We start from the raw sequence: 12,817 nt of genomic DNA, 5'->3' as shown, positions 1-12,817 counted from the left end.
AAGTAAAATAAAATCCCCATCCAAATAAAGGTAGCACGGGCGCCTAGCTGCTTGTGCGTGGTTGCCGAAGCTCACCCTGCAGGGTTTAGTGTCAGGGTGGGACCTATTTGACCCAGACCCTTCACTGTTGGGGCAGGTTGAAGGCGACCCGGCGCGAGTATCTGGATGCCGTATCTGCAGTTTGCTCCATTGACAGCTTGCTCCATTGACAAGTACAAAATTAATATGTTTGTGTGTATGTATGTGTGTATATGTATATGCATGTGTATGTGAATGTATGATATGTTTGTGTGTATGTATGTGTGTATATGTATATGCATGTGTATGTGAATGTATGTGCATGCGTCTGCATGTATGTGTGCATGTGTATGTATATATATATATATATATATATATATATATACAAGTAAAGAAACCCAAATGGTTTCACTGGCTTGTAGGTCAGCATGTTACCTGCATGATGTAAATGCATTAGTCGTCTGCTCTGTACCCTGTTGGCACTGGCTCTGTTGAGGTGGGGCTCAGCGGTGGCTAAGTCTCAGCATCACAGAACCAGGCCACCACCTCTGTTGTTTTTTCTCCACTGTGATTGTGTTTTTGTGCTGCACGTTAATGTCTGCTTATTGTACACTGTCTGTTTATTGTCAATAAAATTAAAAAAATTAAAAAAAAAAAAAAGTTCATCAAACAATGGGTGACTAGGTCTAGATATCTTTATTGTAGCTTATATGCTGAGTGTAAGAATCTTTGTACCAGCACAACTCCAGCTCAGTGACATAACGCTAGTTAAGCAAATATAGCTCCACCCACAAACAGTTCATGCATATTCTTTTAACATCTTAAAATATAGAACCTGTATTTTTAAAGAATGATTGAGTTTATAATTGTTTGGTTTACAGATCTGTGGGTTCAATTTATTTGTCACATATGCACCACTGGAGGAGGAAAAGACTGTGAAAGAAAGAAAGAAAGAAAGAAAGAAAGAAAGAAAGAAAGAAAGAGAAAGAAAAAGAAAGAAAGAAAGAAAACTACAATACAATCAAGGCTGTACATAAAAGTGCCAAACAGGATGGGTTCTTCCTGTGTCTCTATGCACTTGTTTTCAGTGGAGTTTGGCTGATTGCAGTCATTGGATGAGTCCAGTCCACTGAAGGGGTGGTAAGAGTCCTCCGTAATTCTGAGTGCTTTGCTTGGTTTGTGGTGGTCCTAGACCTTTGACCCACTCCCCACATCTCTACTTTTTTAGTGATTTGGAAATGAAGGCAGTTGGGAGAATTTTTCCTCAAGGGCTTTCTACCAGAGAGGGATATCCTGATCAAGATCAGAAATGGCTCCCTGGGATAAAGCCTACAAGGAAAACTTCTCATGTAAAAAATAAGGTTAAAGTAAATGGAAATTCAGTCTGACTGATCACCGTGGGCATAGCTGAGGTACGGTGAGGGATTTTGTTGCTCTGGAGGGGCAACTCTAACGCAATGAACAGGGGTCTCATTTATGAAACAATGTGTAGGATCCATACCAAAAATGTACCTACAAACAAAAGCCAAAAATGGTGCCAAAAAATATTCACCAGTTTCTATAATCAGGCTTCCATCTCACCATCTTTGTCACCAATTTCCCGTTTCCAAAATGTTTGTAAGCATGGGTGAAATAATCTCCCGTCTGTTTTTACACATCACAACTTTTGCATAGGAAGTGGCATGAGCCTCTTTTAGGCTTCGTTTTGTGCATATGCAATGTTTATAAATGAGACCCCTGATCGCAGTTAAGTGCAGCCTGCCAAATGTGTTGGGAGCTTGCCAAACACGGTTTTGGTAATTTCATGTTACACTTGGGTACAGGGTGGGATCAGAGTGAACTCATTATTATGACTACTTTAACCCCGTTCAATGATAAAGCTCTTCCCGTCATGATGCACTGACAGTTTGGGAATTCCGCAGAGTTGTCCTTAGAGGAAACATGTCTGTGACGTGGCACAGACATTAAATTCAACTTTAGGTTTAAACCCTAACAATCTCTGTCACATCATGATGAATTTTTTTTTTATCCTGCTCTGTAGCACTTTGAGATTGCTAAAATGTAAAGTGCAATACAAATAAAATGTATTATTATTATTATTATTATTATTATTATTATTATTATTATGGTGATCATCACAGCCACAAATTTACTTTAAATCAAAGATTTGGAGCTCAAGGCGACATTGTGGCCAGCCTTGTTCCAAAAAAAGAAAGAAAAGGAAAACAAACGGTTAAATGGTGTTCATGATAGAGAATCTGGGAGAAAATATCCCAAAAAACGGGAGCTCTAAGTGGAACAAGTAAATGTTTAAGTGATTCACATTTTTTTGTGGAGACGTGTGAACTGTTATTAATGTGTTTGTTTCCAACACACCTGTTGATGAGCAGAATAAGATGTGTAGATTAGGAATAATTAATCACCCCCTGGTGGCTGGCTGCAGTATGGGTCATAAACCCTGCCCTCCTCCAAAGTTCACGCCAAAATAAATTTTTTCGAAGATCACGCAGATGATTGTTCATGTTTGTTTTCTGAAAAGTTTTTTTTTTAATCACTTGATGCTATAAAAAAGGGGTTTGACATCATGATTGACAGCTGTGTGTGCCAGTCTGTGTGCTCATGATTAAAGGTGCTGCTCGCGATTGATCAGAAGGACGTATTGATGGGATTTTGATACTGCGGAGATCGGAACTGCGCAGGCTCTGGCTCCAAATGACCTTACCAGCGCAGGGTGGCGGCGGCTGTATCCGAAACATTTTTGGCTTCATTTTTGTACATTGAGGGTAAGTGGGGACTTGTTGTTTATCTTTATTTACAGTCTATGTTACAATGATGCTCTATGACAAACGTATGCAAATATTATTTTCCTACGATGATGAAGGCACAACCTGCCCTACTCTTCCTCTGACTGGCTGGTACTCATTGCCTGCATTGGTTGGGTTGGGTTGGGTTGGGTTGGTTAGGTTTAGATGAGTGAAATGAGATGGGTTAGGATTAAGTTGAGAATGTCATATAGGCTATTTTCTGAGGACATTTGGGGCTGGCCTATTGACCGTCCTAAGAATCCGAACAAAACATGGTGAAGCAGCATTTTGTTATCATGCAGCACAAACCTGGAAAAACCTTTCAGATGATGTAGCACCTTGTCAAAAGAAGTTAACAAAGCAAAGAAAATTTGCTCCTTGGTACAACTCTCAAACCCGTAAGTTAAAACAAATATCGCGAAAATTTGAAAGGAATTGGCAATTAACCAAACTGGAAGAATCTCGTTTAGTCTGGGCAGACAGTCTCAGAATGTATAAGAGGGTCCTCTGCAATGCCAGAGCAAACTATTACTCAGCATTTATAGAAGAAAATAAGAACAACCCCAGGTTTTTTTTCAGCACTGTAGCCAGGCTGACTGAGAGTCACAGCTCTATTGAGCCTTGTATTCCTTTAGCCAGGGGCGGCTCTAGAAAAATATTTATGGGGTGGCAAGAGGGGGGCAGGAATTTTTGAGGGGTGGCAACATATGGCAGACGTATATATACTGAATTTAATCACAGTTATCACATTTTGATGAGAAATAGTATGTTCACACTACATAAGGGCACAAGCTGCCATTTACAAACTCATACAGACAAGCTTAATCTCATGCAATCAATGTCTTGCATTTGAGGTTTCATGTGAAACAGTTCATATTAGGAATAAGTCTTGAAGGAGGTTCAACAAACTCTGAGTCTAACCCTGAACTCTGAGTTGATTTACCCTGAGATGGGAAACTCTTGTTCCAGAACAGCTGATTTGAGTTAGTTCAGTCAACTCTGAGTATGTTCACTCTGAGTTAAGCCGACAATAAAAAGCCATCATCAATGGAGCTCCGACTCCACGATTCACCATGGCAACAGGTAAATAAAAGACAGCGCCTCCATTTTAATCCAGTGGATGTAGAGATATTAATGTATGTGTAGCAGACGGTGCACGTTTATCTTTAAAAGAAGAGCCTGAGTCAGAGCGAGGAAAGTGTAAATAAGTTAACCATAAAGTTAATAAAAAAGTTTTATTCAGTGTTATCCGTTTATTCATCATTTATCAGACTTACATTTCCTTAATGAAGATAAAGTGGTGGAAAATGATTGTGTATCAGGCTGTCGATACATTACATTATATTAATAATATATAATAATATATTTGTTCAGATTTAATCTGATGGGGAAAAACACAGGAGGCAGCAACTGAAAAATAGTAAGATTTAAAACATATAGGCTAGGCTATAGATCAAGACATAAAGACATGACTGTAAACTCACAGTCTGAGCCAGTAATAATATGTTTGGTGATTTGCACTTAAAAAGACGTTGAGGTACTTCCGGTGACGATGTGGAGAGGAAAGGCTGCGTGCTGAGGAGGCTGCGATGCTCCAACTATATTCGCCAAATAATATAAGTTGAATGAGCAACTTAATGTGAACTCATACAGTGGTCTGAAAGGGAAAACTTATGAAGAGGTCAAAAAATCCACGTGGGAGGAATAATACTGGTCCGAAAATCGATAAACTCCTATTGACGTCACCTCAAGCTAACCAAGTAGCCGAAGCTAAGAGAGCAGCTACAGCTAGCAACATGTCGGCAGCCAACAACACGGAGGGGGACAACTCCGAAATACTATACGAAATCCGTAACATGAATCAAGGTCTACAACAACAGATACAGAAGGTGGGCGACGACGTGACAACAATTAAAGTAAGTCTGGACTCATCGAAAACAGACGTAGCTAAGCTAGGCTCCAGAACTAGCGAGGCAGAGGCCAGAATCTCGCAGCTAGAGGACGAGAATACGCAACTCGTCAATAAAGCACAAAGTATGGAGGGCAAAATCACACAGCTCCAGGCTCGCATCGAATACCAGGAAAATTACACTAGACGAAACAACATTCGCATTAAAGGAGTGCCAGAGGAAACGGAGAAAGGGCAGAGCATGGAGGAATGTGTGAAGGACTTGTTACGGTGTTTGCGGACACTTAGGAAGATCCAGGCGGCATGATCATCGAGAGGGCGCACCGGACACCGATATCTCGTTCCCCGCCAGATCGGCGCAACATTGACCCCCGGCCACGACACATACTGGTGAGGTTTCTCCGGTTCACTGACAGGGAAAAGGTACGACTCAGAGCAAAGGAGCTGGGACAATTTCAGTGGAAGGACAGCAAGGTGGACTTTTTCCCCGACTTTTCTAAGGATGTGCAGGACAAGAGGAATAAATTCACGGAGGTCAGACGTATGTGCATGAAGCGGCGGCTGCAATATTCCATGCAATATCCAGCGGTGTTTTGGGTCACGGTCGGAGGGAAAAGGCACAGGTTTGAGGATGCATCAGTAGCGAAGAGATGGGTCGAGGAATATCATCCCACAGAGGAAGTGGAATAGCTCTGTATCAATAAGGACGATAAGGTAGCAGATGTGACATATTCTAATCGGGGACTGTAAGCAGTATATTGCGCAACACACCGTGCACAGTTATCAACATATAACGTGACATACAGAATACACGCACCCAGTGACATAACTGAGTTGGCGTTATACTGAGTAGATCCTTCTTATTTGAACACCTTTGTTTCCATATGTGTTTATGTTGGCTTGTTAAATAACCACTTGAACTCAATCAACCCACATTGTGGACTTTCTGGGTCATCATTCGACCAGAACTTTAATTTGTGGAAACATGATGATGCACTTTGATTTTGATTTGATTCAGATTTCTTTATTGACCATATACACTTTGATATTTATGTTATTATGGTTAATATTTACCACAACTAAATAAGTTGAAATGTTTTTTTCTGCCTGCTATAAGATTTTTCCCAGGCCATAAGTAAGTAACTAAATATGTTAGTAAGATTTGTATACAAGATAGTTGGAGCAACGGTGCTCTGAAAACCTTGAGACACGTCATGAGGACTATGGTTTTGTTTGGTGGGGCGGGAGAAGGGCAAAAAGGGGGGATTTGTTCACAGGGGTTTCTAAGTTTTTGTAAAGGGAGGGGCCGTCAGTCTGGGTTTTGGTGTTCTTTTATGCACTACTCAGGGATAAAAGTAACTGAAGTTAATTGGTCCAGGATTTATAATGCAGAAAAATATACTAGGTCAGATAGTTATGGGGCCTAATATGATCAAAATTTCTTCTTGGAATGTAAATGGTCTGGGTTCATATGTAAAAAGGCGAAAAGTTTTAAACTATCTGAAACAAAGGGACTCCGACGTGGTCATGCTTCAAGAGACACATCTTTTGGAAAAAGATACACCTAGAATCCATGACAGATGGATCAAATGTGCTTATCACAATAATTTCACTCAAAAAAAGCGAGGTGTTTATATATTATTCTCAAAAAAAGACTAATGTTATGGTAGAAAAATAATATAGAGATAAAGAGGGACGAATTCTTATACTCTTAGCTAACCTGGCAGGACAAAATGTAATTTTATGTAACGTATATGCACCTAACATAGAAGATCCAGATTTTTTTCTACAACTTAAGAAAATCATATTGGATTTTGGTAATTTCCCAGTGATTCTAGGGGGGGATTATAACCAAGTACTTGATGTGTTTCTAGATAGATCTGGCCGAGGCATCACCAGACCATCCAAGACTCAGGAAGCCATTAAATCACTATGTAAGGATATAGGGCTTCATGATGTCTGGAGACTTTTAAACCCTGATGCCCGAGATTACACATTCTTTTCACACAGACACTCAGTTTATTCGCGTATTGATTATTTCCGGATTTCACATGCTCTGATTGAAAATACTGGTACTTGTAATATAGGCACAATAGCCATGACAGACCATGCTCCTGTTGATCTAGTTGTTGCCTTAGGGGAGGCACAAGAGAGATCGAAAGGATGGCGAATGAACACAAGTGTGTTACAGAATGAGAATCTGTGCTCTAATCTTAAAAAACATATTAAAACATTCTTCGAAATAAACAATGGTACAGCCAATCAGATTATTGTATGGGACACTTTTAAATCTTATATACGGGGTATCATTATACAGCAAACAGCCTTAATAAAGAAACAGGATAAGATAAAAATGACTCAATATGAAGAAGAAATTAAAAGGCTGGAAAGTGAATTTTGGGAAAAGCCAAACAATGCTAGCCTTGCTAATTTAGTTAAGATTAAATACAAACTAAATACTATACTCACAAAAAAAGCAGAATATTCTCTCTATAGATTAAAACAAAAGTGGTACGAATCTGGTGAAAAAGCCAGCAAACTACTGGCCAGTCAGTTGAAAGCCAGAGAAGCTGCTCGTCAGATAGAGGCAATTAGAGACAAAACTGGCGCTCTCATTACTAATCACAAAGAAATCAACAGTGTGTTTAAACAGTTCTATGAAGAGCTTTATAGGTCAGAGGGTGAACTGGATTTAGATAAAGCAAAAAAATTCTTTGAACATTTAAATCTCCCTAAGCTATCAGAAGAAGATATGAGGTATCTGGAACATCCGATAACACTTGAGGAGGTGAATAAAACAATACAATCCCTGCCTTCAGGGAAAACCCCAGGTATAGATGGGATCCCAAGTGAATTTTACAAGCGGTTTGCAGAGGATCTTGGCCCTGAGATGCTCAAAACATTTAGCTCAGCCATTGATAGGGGGCAACTCCCACCTTCGATGACAGAGTCAATAATTACCCTTATATTGAAAAAGGGAAAAGACCCCCTGGAGTGTGGAAGTTATAGGCCAATTAGCCTACTATGCTGTGATGAAAAGCTTTTTACAAAAATCTTTGCAATCAGAATAAACAATGTGATAGCTTCCATCATTCATCCAGATCAGGTGGGGTTTGTGAAAGGCAGGACCTCCTCAGATAGTCTCAGACGCTTACTTCATTTAATCTGTAAAGTCAAGGACTTAGATACTCCAACAGCTGCTTTGTCCCTAGATGCAAACAAAGCATTTGATCGGGTTAGCTGGAGCTACCTCATTTTTGCCTTACAAGAATTTGGTTTTGGTTTGGGACTTCAGAACATTATTAAGCTCATCTATAGCCAGCCTAAATCTATGGTAACAACTAATGGTCTGAGGTCAGAGGCTTTTGTAGCAGGACGAGGGACAAAACAGGGAGACCCACTCTCGCCACTCTTGTTTATTATAGCACTGGAACCCCTTGCAGAAGCCATAAGATCAAACAAATCAATCTCAGGAATAACAATGGGTGGTCAAGAAAACAAATGATTAATTTTTGCAGATGACATTTTGGCCTTGATATCGGATCCTCAGAAGTCGGTGCCCGCCATTTTGGAAACTATCAACTCATTCTCATCCATATCGGGATACATGATCAGTTGGAATAAGTCTGAAGTGATGCCACTTTCCAAAAGCTGTTACAAAGTAATTTTCTAAACTGGAAATTTAAGTGGGTAGCTAAAAATTAAAATACCTTGGGATCCTTTTGAATCCAGGACTAGTGAATATGATATTGGATAACTTCAATCCAGTATTGACTAAAATAGAACTTCTGCTCAAGGGATGGGATAAATTACAAATATCATTATGGGGGAGAATACAAGCTATAAAAATGGTCATAGCCCCAAAGTTGAACTACCTTTTAAGCATGATACCGTTAAATATCCCAGTGACCATTTTCAAAACCATAGATAAAATGTTCAGTCAGTTTATCTGGGCTGGGAAAAGGGCGAGAATGAAAATAACAAGACTACAAGCTAAAGTAGAATGTGGGGGTCTGAGACTCCCTAATATGAGGCTCTACCAGGAAGCATTTATAGGGGCCCAGATAACATCCCTACTCTCAAATAGAAAGGACAAACCTCTATGGGTGAATTTAGAAGAAGAATTAAATGCTCCATTTAAAGCAGCAGAGTATCTGAGTCATAAGCCAAAGTTACAAGGACAGAATCCTATAATCTCTAATACAAGGGACATCTGGCACCATATGCATAAGAAAGAAGGAGTATCTCCTTTTCTTACAGGCTCATCATCAATATGGAATAATCCTTTATTAAAAATAGGGGAAAAGGTGTTCTTCTGGAGAGAGTGGCATACTAAAGGAATCGAGCATATCCAATGTCTCTACCACAACAATATTTTAAAATCATTTGAAGAATTAAAGGAAACATACGACCTGCATAACAGAGATTTCTGGAAATTCTTACAGCTCAGGGATTGCATATCTAAGGCAACCCCCAGAGGTGTTGAGCTGCCAATCCAATCTCCATCTCCTCTAAATTTATATCATTAAGTACAATGCCTCACCTTGTGGGTAAAATTTATAATCATCTTATTAGTGGGTTTAAGGGTAATACAACGTGCTTAAAGGTTGTGTGGGAAAGAGACTTGGGAATAATTTATGAGGAGGAAGAGTGGAGCAGATTGACTGGGGAGATGCTAAGTCCAATGAGAGATGCCAGGTCCAAACTCATCCAGTTTAAAATATTCAATAGAATATACTGGACACCAGTGAGGATGAATAGACTTGGGTTGAGTGAGTCAAACCTGTGTTGGCACTGCAAAACAGATAAAGGAGATCTTCTCCACATGTTCCTTTACTGCCCCAATTTAACTGCCTACTGGCAGAGGGTTACAGAAAAGATCATAGATAGTCTAGGTACAAATATCAATCTTACTCCTGCATTATGTCTCCTGAATAGTATGAAAGGAAATGAAAGAATAAATGAGAAAAAAGCACAGTGGCTAAAGATAGCACTCACTACTTCTAAAAGAGTCATATTGAGGCATTGGGCAGGAAAAAATAATCCGACCTACTCTGAATGGCTCAATGCATTAACAGAAACAGCCTCATATGAACAATTAATATATAAAATAAATGGTAAGATAGATATTCACACAGAAATTTGGGAACCATTTTTAACACAAATCAGGAATGGACAATCCGGGACTGGAAACTAAAACCTGTTAATTAACTATTACTGTCTCTCAGTGCATTTGTTTGACTGACGGCTGGGGGAGGGTGGGGGGGGATTCATTTTATTCATTTCGATTCATTTCATTTTGTTTGTTTGTTTTGATGGTACCATTATATACATTCAAATTGAATCCACATCAACTGTGTAGAGAACCCTCTCACCTAGAGGTGTGTTGGTTTTAGTTATTTTGTGAATGTATGATGTGTACTTGTTAACACAAAACTAATAAAAAGTAAAATAAGAAAAAAAAAAAAGACGTTGAGGTTAAAATACAGTAGATTTTAAAATGTTGGACATCTATTTGTATCTTGACTCAACAGCATTCAGTGACTTTATTTCAGCTACAAATGTAGTAAATTTAAAGACACTGAAATGCTGCACCATTGCTCACTCAGAAATATTAACATATAATCCCCAATATTAGGCTATAGGAATTATGTTCCATCAGTGCGACCAATGACATCAGTGATAGAGATCATTAGTCATTGATACTACGTGTCTAAAGCTTCATACCGATTTTTAAAATTTAAATAATTAGACCTACACATTATGTGCAATAAACATTTGGGAGCTGCTCTAACAGACTGACAGTCTGATCCTTGTGCACAGTGTTATAAAAAATAATAAATATAAAAAGGACAGAGGTTTGATTCTGAGCTGAGGATCAATTCTCGCTGTGTAATATTTTAATGTAAAGACAAAAACTGAAGAAATGATTGATGTGCATAAATTCAATAACTTAAGACAGTCCTGAGTAACAAACTAATATCCAACAGGATTTAGACTGTGACAGACGGTAAATCTCCGCTAATGAATGCGCTTCGATACAAGCTTTGACACGGACTGAATGAATGAGGAAATGAAACAGCGTGTAAGAGGGAGGAGACAGAGAAAAACCTAACCAGCGAACAGGTTAGGTTCACAGACTCAGTTGCCATGGTGATTGACTCAGAGTTTGAATTACCTCTCTTTCTGGAACTGAAAACCCAGAGTTTCCCTCATTTCAGGGTTAACATACTCAGAATTTTCACTAAACCCGCTTTCTGGAATAGGCTACCCATCTAGCTCCACTCAGTTTTCCAAACAAAGCAGTATCTTGCCGCTGTGGCGTTATCTCGTGCTGCATTCACTGCAGTCGAACATTGGAGATTTACGCTCGTAAATGTCAAATTGGCCATAACTTTTCTTTGAATTCGTTGCAGCCAACTGGGGTGGCAGCAGGGGTGGCATGGCTTTCTTTTAGGGTGGCATTTGCCACCCTATGCCACCCCGGTAGATCCGCCCATGTAAGCAGTAATGATTTTATGAGCTTTTTTAATGACAAAATCCTAAATATTAGAGGCAAAATTCATGACCTTTTGTCCTCAGACAGTACCTATCTGCCCTCAAACACAGCTGTAAGACCTAATATATATTTAGATTGCTTCTCCCCGATTTCTATTCAACAATTGACCGCAGTTATTTCTTCAATTAAATCATCAACGTGTCTCTTAGACCCCATCCCAACTAGGCTATTTAAGGAAGTCTTACCTTTAGTTAACACTCATAAATTAGACATGATCAATACATCTTTATTAACAGGCTATGTACCACAGTCTTTTAAGGTAGCTGTAATTAAACCTCATCTAAAAAAGCCCACCCTGGATCCTGAGGTGTTAGCCAACTATAGACCAATATCTAATCTTCGCTTTCTTTCGAAGATCCTTGAGAAAGTAGTCGCAGACCAGCTGTGTGACTTCCTCCATGATAATAATTTATTTGAGGAATCTCAGTCAGGATTTAGAGTGCATCATAGCACTGAGACAGCACTAGTTAAAATTACAAATGATCTTCTGTTTGCTTCAGACAAAGGACTCGTCTCTGTACTTGTTTTATTAGATCTTAGTGCGGCATTTGACACAATTGACCATCAAATTCTGCTACAGAGACTGGAACATTTAATTGACCTAAAAGGTTCTGCACTAAGCTGGTTTAAATCTTATTTATCTGATCGTTTTCAATTTGTTCACGTTCATGATGAATCATCCTTATGTACTAAAGTTTGTTTTGGAGTTCCACAAGGTTCTGTACTCGGACCAATCCTATTCACTCTATGTATGCTTCCCTTAGGTAACATCATGAGGAATCACTCTGTAAATTTCCATTGTTATGCGGATGATACACAGTTGTATTTATCTATGAAGCCAGAAGAAACTGTTTAATTAACTAAACTTCAAAATTGCCTTCAAAGACTTAAAAACCTGGATGAGCACCAATTTCCTGATGTTAAATTCAGACAAAATTGAATTTATTGGTTTTTTGCCCCAAACACCTCAGAGACTCTTTTTCTGATGACATAGTTTCTCTAGATGGCATTGCTCTGGCCTCTAGCACTACCGTAAGAGACCTCGGAGTAATATTTGACCAATATTTGTCTTTTAATTCCCATTTAAAACAAACCTCACGGACTGCGTTTTTTTTCATCTGCGTAATATTGCGAAAATTAGGCCTATCCTGACCCGAAAAGATGCAGAAAAATTGGTCCACGCTTTTGTTACCTCTAGGCTAGTAAATCCCTACTATCATGTAGCTCTAATAAGTCTTTAAAAACTCTCCAGCTAATTCAGAATGCAGCGGCACGTGTACTGACAGGAACTAAGAAACGAGATCACATTTCTCCTGTTTTAGCTTCTCTGCACTGGCTCCCTGTAAAATCCAGAATTGACTTTAAAATCCTACTCCTAACTTATAAAGCTCTAAATGGTCAGGCTCCGTCATATCTTAGAGAGCTCATAGTGCCATATTATCCCACCAGAACACTGCGCTCTGAGAATGCAGGGTTACTCGTGGTCCCTAAAGTTACCAAAAGTAGATGAGGAGCCAGAGCATTCAG

The sequence above is a fragment of the Epinephelus moara genome, chromosome 2, assembly GCF_006386435.1.
Source record: "Epinephelus moara isolate mb chromosome 2, YSFRI_EMoa_1.0, whole genome shotgun sequence".
Classification (NCBI taxonomy): Eukaryota; Metazoa; Chordata; class Actinopteri; order Perciformes; family Serranidae; genus Epinephelus; species Epinephelus moara.
Note: the sequence above shows the minus strand (reverse complement) of the source record.